We start from the raw sequence: 6,724 nt of genomic DNA, 5'->3' as shown, positions 1-6,724 counted from the left end.
ACATTGAGGCTGTTTCTTATTTTTCAAAATAGTAAATGACGCTACGGTCAGCATCTTTGTGTATGAGTTTGGTCTGTATTTCAGATACCCTACATGCAGTTGCTGGATTTTAAGTCATCATCCTTGTTAAGCCTCTTGATACCTATGGTCAAACTGCCAGCATAATGACACCCCACCGACCAAACACACAGCGCTAACCTCATTACGGCGGCAGCTCTGAGTTTTCCATTTTATTTTATTTTTTAAATCACTGCCTCTGCAATAGTTAAGAAAGAAAGATCGCTGGTTGCATTTCTTTAATTACTTATGAGCTTGGTCATTTCCCTTCTTGTTTGCTAATGCGCTTACTGCCGCTCATTCTTGTTGATTTCTATTGTCTCTTGAAGACTCGTAAGAGGAAGACAAATAGATGGTATTGACTTCAAGGAGGGAGAAGTCTTGGTCCCTATTACATGCTGCCTCTCACCTGTGTCTCCTCCAGGTGATTGCACACTGCTCTTCAACCTTCCCCCAATATTTCTCCTGTCTCCACCTACCCCCGTCCTCCCACCAAGGGCAGGGATGGAAGGAAGCTTCATGTTTCCCTTGACTCTAGCGGACAGCGGACACGGCACAGCCTGAAGCACTGCCAACAGGAGGATTCCAAGGCCACCCCTCTGTTCCTCAGGAAGATCTGTGACTGACGAGTGGTTAGAGATGATGTGTGGCTATGGAAGGGGGGGCGGCCACACTTATGCCCCCTGTCTCCCTATTGTGGGGTTCTGCTCTCTGCCCACTGCCTAACCTGCCAAGCTAAAGCCCAGTCAGCATGGCAGACCCTGCCAGAGCCATGGCCTGTCAGAGCTGGAAGAGGCTTGCTCTGAAGAAGTTTCTCCCAGCAAGGGTTTCCTGAGCATTTACTATGTGCAGTCTCCATGGTGTAGGATCCAAGAACACAGGGAAAGTGGGGTCCCCAGGGGCTGATGGATTCAAGATGGCTGCACTGTGATTGTCTCCATCTATTTGGGCAGCTGTAACAAAATAGATAGTACTCTGTTTGGGTAACTTATAAACAATGGCAATGGAATTCTTACCGTTCTGCAGGCTGGGAAGTCCAAGATCAAAGCACCACCAGGTTTGGTGTCTGCTGAGGCCTCCTTCCTGGTTCCCAGACAGCCATGTTCTCACTACATCCTTAATGTGGCAGAAGGGGTGGCAGAGCTCTTGTATGAGGGCACTAATTCCATGCATGAGGGCTCCCCTGTCATGACCGGATCCCCCCCCAGAGGCCCCACCTCCTAATGCCATCACCTTGGTGACTACGTTCCAACCTATGGATTTTGGGTGGACTCATTCAGTCCAAGCAGCAGTGGAGGCCATGAGCCCTGCCTCAAGGGGGGAGTGGAAGGTGCCAGCCCTGTAGTGTGGCAATGGTGGCATAAACTCAACTAGCACTTTGTGATGCTCTGTGAAAGAGCCTGGGCTTTGCACTCAAACCCTGTGTTGCCCCCAGCTGCTGAGTCTCAGTATTTTTCCTTCTGTAGCGTTAGCTCTTGTGTCAGCATTACTCTGTGCTCTTTGTAAACCCCCCTTCATTCTCTTGTCCCCTTCCACGAGGCAGGGACCATGGCTGTCTTGTGTGACGCTTAAGGGGGCTGCACGGGGGGCATTCAATGCATCCTGATCCCAGGCAAAGGGCAGCTGTGGCTGGCACACAGTAGGGACTCACCTGTTAAAGCCTGTTTTGGACCATCCTATATGGGAAAGCAGTCGGCAAGCAGCCAAGGTTGCCATAAACACTAAAGACTAGAATAATTAACCACAATGTATTTTAAGGCCAGTTGGGTCTATCCCTCAGTTTCTGCTGGAGACAGAATCCTGTGCTGGATTAATGTATCATTGTATAATGATAAAATGATAATCACCGTATTGATGATGATTATTATTGTTGTAGTGGTTATCGTTATATCTTCATCATCCCCCATTTATCGGGCATCTTCCCTGTCCTGGTCACACTGCCGGGTGCCTTACAGACATCATCCTGCTGGGCCTTTCCAAGAACCCTCGGAAGGCAACGATACTTTCATCCCATTGTGAAGATGATGAGTTGAGATGCAGAGGTAAAGCCCCCCTGCCACAGACACTCAGTTGGTGGGGAGCCGCATTTGGGGTCCAGCCCATGGGGTGCCAGTGCTCACGTCCTTCCGGTTTTGTCTGGGTAGACCAAGTCTCCACTGGGAAGCAGCTCTGGCACCCCATGTCTTTTACCTCAGGGAGGCTGGCTCCCCCATGCTGGGATCCGTGTCCTTCTGCCCCAGTTCTCCTCTGGCAGGGGCAATACTACTGGGTCAAATAAAAAGTCACCTTTCCTGGGACCATAAGGGCTGCAGGCCTTTGGGCCCCTCTGACCCTAAGCAGGCTCCACTGGCTCAGAACTTGGTCATTCCCCATTGCTCAGAGCTCTGAGACTCCAGTGGAAGTTGGTTCTGGGTGGGCCCAGTGCAGTTTGGGAGGCTGCCTGAGGCTCCTGTCCCAGAATACCTAAGGTTGGCAGCCTGCAGACCCTCTCGAGACAGCATCAGTTTTTCCTCTGTCCTGGTGCACCTCCAGTGGGGAGGGATACTCTCCCACCTCCAGCGGGAGCAGGTCTTGGCCTCTCTGGATGGCGTCAAGAGGAGGATCTCGGGGAGGTGGCTGGCTAGGCCCATCCCAGTGTTGTGGCTGAGGAGGCATCTCAGTTCTGGGGAGGGGGGCTGCTGCTCAGCCGCCCATGCACTGCCTGGAGCCTGCCTGGAGCAGGGAGCCCCGGCACTGATAGCTACCTCACTGTGATGAGGCGCAAACCTCTGGCTTACACCCATCACTGGTTCCTCAGGTTGGGGGCCTTGGGGTCCCAGAGGATCAGAAGAAAAATGCAGCCCCAAATAAGGAGGACCTAGAGGGAAAGTCCTCGACATGCCCTCATGGATGTTTTTTGAGGGGTGACCAGGTGGGTGTCATTTCTTCTCAGCTCTCCCTTTGGGCCTATGAGCCAGCCCAGCCCCAGGCCGGCAGCTGCCTGGACAGCCTCTGAGGTCAGCCCCACTGCCCTGCTTGTCCCGGTGGCTCCTAGGCTGCTCTCGGCTGACCCCAGCCCAGTGGTTTGACGTGGCAACCATGGTGGCCTCTGTGCCTTGGATCTGGCCTTGGGCTCCTCAGCTTCAACTGCACTTTACTTTTATAAGCCCTGACTGATGCCCCAAAGCCTGGGGGATCCCTCTCACTCTAGTTCTGGGACCCCCTGCCCCAGGCACTCGCTGACCCCTTCTGGGAGGGCCATGGGGGCAGACACGAGAACATCCCAACTCCAGGGCAGACACAGCATCTTTTGCCCATCCCAAGCCTTCCCTGAGCCCCACAGCAAGCTGCGCTGGTGAGGTGCTGGGAAGCCAGTGTCAGTGCCCCCAAGGGGCTCACTCTCAAGGCTGAGACGGTGCCAGCAGGCCAAAGCAGCCTGTAGGAGGACAGGCCCTGAGCCAGGGCTCAAGGCCGGGGAGGCTGCGTTTCAGCTTCCCCCCCACCTCCTGGCCTGGCCAGAGCTGCCCTGGACACAGGTGAAGAGCACAGATGGGGCAGCATGGCAGGGCACACAGGGGCATGGGCACGGGCAGAGCTGGGAGTAGGCAGCTGGGACTGGGAGGCCCCCGGCTCCAACTCACTGCCACAGACTCAAGGTGGTTATAGCTGGAGAAGCGCCAAGAAACCGTCCTGTCCACCCCCTGCATCATAGCTGGGAAACTGAGGCATGGAACGGGGAAGACCACACGGATGGTTGGGATCAGGCACCCTGACTCCCTGCCCCAGGCTGTGGTCCCTGTGGCAGACAGCTGTCTGAGCAGGCTCACTGGAGTAAAACCCCCTCAGGCAGGTGATGATGCAGTGGATAGAGAGAAGGGCAGGAGAAAGAGCAAAGGCCGGGGAGGAGGCAGCCGGTCCCAGGCAGCCATGGGAAGGCTGCGCCTGCTTGGCCTGGCCAGGCCCCAGCCTGTCCACATCGGGGGCTCAGGATGGGGACCAGACCCTGATCTCTCCATGGGAACCCAGACTTCCAAGGGCTTCAGGTGCCACCTTCAACTCCGAGGGGCAGAAGCAGCCATTTCCTGGCCCCTAGCCCCGTGGGGAGGTGGGTCCCAGGGACAGCTCCCAGCTTCCACTATGAAGGAGAAGGATCCAGACTTGGAAAACCCCAGGGTCAGCTGGGGTACTTAAGGCTTCGGGTGACTTTCAGGGAAGTGGCTTCTTGCCTCCCACAAATGTCACTGCCAAGTGTCCACCACACCTTCCTCTCAGGGTGCAGAGGGGAGGGGCTGGTGGGCTGGGAGCCAGGCAGGAGGGACAGCCATATCCTATGTGGTTTCTGCAGGGCCCCTCCCCAGCTCCCACAGGGCCTTCATCTTGTCCTCATCCTCATACTCCTCCTCAGCAGCAGCAGGAGAGTGAGCTCAGTACTGAAAGTGTCACGAGGCCATGCCACGTCACTGAAGGGGGAGCTGCACCTCCACCCAGGACACCTCCCTCTTGTCAAAGTCCCTTACCCCTCACGTGGATGCACTACCCCCTTGCCCCCAGAATGAGGTCTGACGACTTGGGAACAGCTGAGTAACACAAAAAAATGTTCAGGCCCCACCCAGACCTGCTGCCTCAGAATCTGCATTTAACAGAACCTGTGGACACTAAGCCCACTTTTATGTCAGAGCGGTTTTAGATTTACAGTTCTGAAGAGAGCATAGAGAGTTCCTACGCGGTCTGTCCTACTGTGATTCTGAGCCCATTCAAGTTTAAGGTTGCTCTTCTCCCACCTCCTGTCCTTCCCCAGCCCCAGTCCACCCGCCTCCCACCCCAAAGCTGAAGTCAACAATAGCTTATCAGAGCTCCCCTCACGCCTCTGGGAGCGCAGTAATTTCTCAGGGTGCTTTGAGAGGCTCGGGCTACTGTGCATGGAATGCCTACTCTCTTTCTGGTCTAGCACTTCACATACACGATTCTGTAATTCTCTAGACCTCTCTACAAGGCAAGCACTATAAACCATTTCGCAGATGAGAAACAGACACAGAGAGGTTAAAGCAAAGCCAGGATTCGAACTCAGATCTGCCCCCATTGAAGCTGGTGGCCTTTCCCTACCCACGCTGGTTTCCTGGTCTCAAGAAACCAGTCTGTTTTCAGGTGGCCATGGGCCTGGCTCCAGGAGCTCTGGCCCAGCCAGCTGTGAGTTGCCCAGTTGGCCTTCCCTGGGCTTTTCTGGTCTGCAGGTATTTGAGGGAGAGGCCGGTCCCCTTGGAGACATTCAAGGTCAAGAAGTGGTCTCAGTTGCACACAGTCCAGGGCAGCTGTCCAAACTCATGCGTCCACAAAGATCAGACACACATCTGAACCGATGGACAGAATGTTCTGGTAGAGGCAGACTTCCTGGGAAGGTGACACAAGACTCAGCTGACTGAGATGTGTCTCCCTTTGGGGCAGTAGAGGGGGAAGGCTGAGGAGGAGGGGAGACTGAGTGACCCAAGGGAGAGGGGGAGCCTCTGAAGAAGGCCCCTTGAGGACTTCACCAAGTTCACTTTCTCCAGGAAGCCTTCCTGAACGGAGGTCCACCCACACTGTTTATCCAACTGCCCACCTTCCACGTGCTATTCCAGGGCTTCCCACAGGAAGGGCAGCAGGGCTCTGCTCAGGAGGCATCTGATAGGTGAAAACACATGGACTTGAACATCCTGAATTTGAATTTTGTTTCCAACACTTGGCAGGTATGCAGCTTGGGTACCTTACAGAATCTTTCTGAGGCTAAATTTCTTCACCTGCTCGATGGGTTATAGCATCCATTCCCTTGCCATGGCTCAGTCTCACCCCAATCTTGTGATCATTGTTACTGCAAATAAGATCACAGCAGTAATCACTAAATTCATGTTTACAAATCCTTTAAAAACTTAAAAGGACGAGTGGAAGGGAGAGATGCAAGAACTTGACCTTCTGGCAACATAGCAGACTGAGTTAATGTAGACCCCTCCCTTCTGATACAAACAGAATAGAGCAATGCTCTATTCTATATAGCATTATATAGAGCAATCCCATATACAAGCTTACAGATCTTTGGGGGAATATCTTTTGTGCAGTTTTTTACAGTGGTATAATACACATAACACAACACTTACCATGTTAGCCATTTTTAAATATGCAGTTCACCGGCGTTAAGTGCCTTCACATTGTTGTGCAATCATCACCGCTATCCACGCCATCACTTTTTTCATCTTGCAAAACTGAAACTCTGCACCCATTAAATAATCGCTCTTCATTCTCCCTTTCTCCAGCCTCTGGAAACCATCATTTTTTTCTATGAATTTGACTATTTAGGTGCCTCAGATAAGTGGAATCATACAGTAGTTGTCCTTTTGTGACTGCTGCATTTCACTTAACATACCGTCCTCAACGTTCATCCAAGTCGTAGTGTGCGTCAGAATTTCCTTCCTTTTTGAGGCTGAATAGTATTTCATTCTATGGATATATCATGTCTTGTTTATCCATTTATCTGTTGATAGGCACTTGGATTACTTCCACTTTTTGCCTATTGTGAATAAGGCTGCAATGAACATGGGTGTGCAAATATCTCTTCAGGACCCTGCTTTCAGTTCCTTTGAGTATATACTCAGAAGTAGAATTGCTGGATCACATAGTAATTCTATTTTTAACCTTTTGAGGCACCTCCATACTGTTT

This window comes from Trachypithecus francoisi, unplaced genomic scaffold (assembly GCF_009764315.1).
Source record: "Trachypithecus francoisi isolate TF-2019V2 unplaced genomic scaffold, Tfra_2.0 Lachesis_group13, whole genome shotgun sequence".
Classification (NCBI taxonomy): Eukaryota; Metazoa; Chordata; class Mammalia; order Primates; family Cercopithecidae; genus Trachypithecus; species Trachypithecus francoisi.
Note: the sequence above shows the minus strand (reverse complement) of the source record.